Source organism: Pygoscelis adeliae, unplaced genomic scaffold (genome assembly GCF_000699105.1).
Source record: "Pygoscelis adeliae isolate BGI_AS28 unplaced genomic scaffold, ASM69910v1 Scaffold348, whole genome shotgun sequence".
Classification (NCBI taxonomy): domain Eukaryota; kingdom Metazoa; phylum Chordata; class Aves; order Sphenisciformes; family Spheniscidae; genus Pygoscelis; species Pygoscelis adeliae.
This window is the reverse complement of record NW_008825307.1, coordinates 207,315-210,176: the sequence shown is the minus strand read 5'-3', so window position 1 is coordinate 210,176 and position 2,862 is coordinate 207,315.

The following is a 2,862-nucleotide window of genomic DNA, read 5'->3' as shown; positions in this document are numbered from 1 at the left end:
GGTATGTAGGTGGGCAGCAGCCATGGCAAAGGGCAATACTACCCAGCCCTGAGGCAGCTGGGTCCACGCACTGACTACATGCAGAGGAAGAGATGGCCAGAGTAGAGATCATGCTACTGCTCTGCACTTTGGTGTTTCCAATCAGCCCTGCCTCTTTGAAAGAGAGGGCAGAGGTGTGACACAATGTTCTCAGCTTGGTGCTTACCAAGATGCCACTACAGCACCTGCACCCTATGCCCATTCATGTCTCAGTATCCGGCCTGCCTGTGGGCACAGAAGTGCAGCACAGGTCCTTGCAAAGTCCTCTGGAGAAGACTTCAGCCTGGCAGCTGAGGACACTGGCATGAGCTAGTAGGCTGTGCAAGGTCCAGCGTAGGCAGGTGAGTGGGAACCCCTGCTTGGAAAGAGTTTCAGCAGTCCTGGCTAGCTAGGGATCATCAAGCACTGCAGTCTTGTGAAGTGCTGTGTAACTCGCTCAGCACCTGAGTGAGCGGCAGCACAGCAGAATGTGGCTACAGTCTCTCTCTCCTCCCAACCCCAATTCCAGCATGGCCTTGACAATTTCTTTCAGGTCTTGCGTCATTTTCCTTTGACACTGAAAATGCACCCACCAGGAGTTTGCACTCTGCTGCTGAGGCCATCATGACCAGACTAGCAACTGAATCCCTTCTGCAGCTGCACCCTGAACTCTGTGTGCTGCTGTGGAGCTGGCTGTAAAGGAATTGTAGGTGGTTGGCAGGGGGGAGGTCATGACCCTTCCCAGGTGCCAGGTCAGTGGGAAGGGATATTGTTCCTCTCCTGCCCATGTGCAGTCAGAGCCAATTTCTCCCCACCAGGGTATAGGTTCATTGCATTGCAGGATGCCTGCAGTGATGACACCCATGTTGCAGAGAACAATTTGCCTCAAAGCGTGTGCTCCTTTGAGCACTGACTCACACACCTGTGCACCCTGTGCACCCTTGTTTCAGGGTGGGCACATGCGGTGCCAGCCATGTCCCCAGACCTTGGCCAGGCACTCCTGACCAAGGCCAGGAGTATGGTGAGCTGCTCCCTAAAGACAACCCGCAGCAGCACGGATTCCCCCACAGGGCAGCACAGCACAGTGCAGCGTTCCTCTGCCTTGCCTCAGTCTCCTCGTACAGGGGTCAGAGGGCCCATATCAGTCCCTGCTGCACACCAGCTTTGGAAAAAAAAGCCCGGTGTGCCCTCCTGCGGAACAGCTCTGTGAGCCACTAACAGATCAGCTAAGCATCCAAGCAAGTCCTGGAGAGGCTGACTAATGAACAACAGTAGCACCAACACCATGTTGTGGCCCATGAGATCTTCATACAAGCCCATTGTTAGAGAATGCTATGAACTAGCTTTGTTGCACCGAAAACTTTTTCCTGAGAGGGGACTACTGAGTGAATAAATACAATCACTACTCCTTTCCTAGTTCTTTAAGAATCATTTCCCAGGTAAATGAGTGGGCAGGTCTGGGTAGAGAGAATTCCCTTGTAAATGATGAAACTGTCTTCATGAGGTCAAAATAAGTCTTGTTTGTATGTTTGTGTGTATATATGTATAAACACGTACATATAAATATATGTATAAGTAAATGCATGTCCACATATATACGTATCGCTATGTGTCTACCTTTTACTCTGTGTGTGCGTACAAGTCTCTGCATCTGGGTATCCACATAAGAGTTGTCCTCCCCCTCCCCAGTTCCTACTCCAGGACACAAGGCAACAGACAAAAGGTGGTACATGGGAAATTCCAGCTAGATAAAAGGAAAAAAAATACTGGGAAGGTGGTTAGACACTGGAACAGGGGCCTGAAAAGGTGGGATCGGCATCCTTGGAGATACTTGAAGTCAGCTGGACAAGTTCCTCAGCATCCTGATCTAACAGGACCAACTTAGAGCAGGCATTGGACCAGTGACCTCCTGACGTCCCTTCCCATCTGCATGCTCTGTCATGCCAGGGTCTGTCTTTACTGCCCAGTTTTTCATTGTTGCTCTCCTCCCGCCCACTCCAGTCTAAATGATGCAGCACCTATAGCTCCAGCTTGTGGGGCATGCTGCACCCTCTGCCCCAGCAGTTCTTCTATTTGGGGAGGTGGCGTAGCCACTTTGTGCAGTGTGGGCAGTGCCATTCACTGCATTCACTGGTGTGTTGCAGCGCTTTGCTCTGTGCTGTGCAGGAGACATCAGACTCATTGCAATGCACGAGGTTCACAGGGGAGCTCTGTTCTGCACAGCGCAAGGAGCACTATGCTATTCTGTAGCTCTCTCCAACACCACTGGTGATAGCAGTGAGTCTGTCACCTCCATCAGCACCAGACTGAGCTGCACCTCTCTAGAGCACTTGAAGTTATAACATGACTGTTTGTAGGGTTGCATTGTGTACTGGCTCCAGGACTGATCTAACTCAACAACAAAAAAAGCCAAAACCCAAATAACTTCTAAGAAGCTGAAAGCTCCAGTTCTCCAATCCAGTCTACAGGCAGCTGATGAACAAGTGTGCAGCCAGAGTGGGGGTGCTTTGCACACAGAGTTCAGATTGGCAATGGTGTGCACAGTGGGGGTTGTGGGGATGATGGGTTAAGAACACAATAAACTGATGTTGTCACTGAGGCAGGACATATCAAACCACAGTGTCAGCTAGAAATGCCAAGTGAGAGTAAGGGGGTTCTTGGACCCTAAAATAAAATTTAACTCCTTTCAGTGTCACTGCCCCAACCCTGGAGCTGTGGACATTTTTCAGAGTGCTCTGCTTAATCTTGTACTGCTGTGCTGTGCTAGGTTGCAGTGGCACAGACCCCTCATGTGGACACATTTATAGTGACAGAGCACTGCTTATTGCTGCACAATTGCTTTAT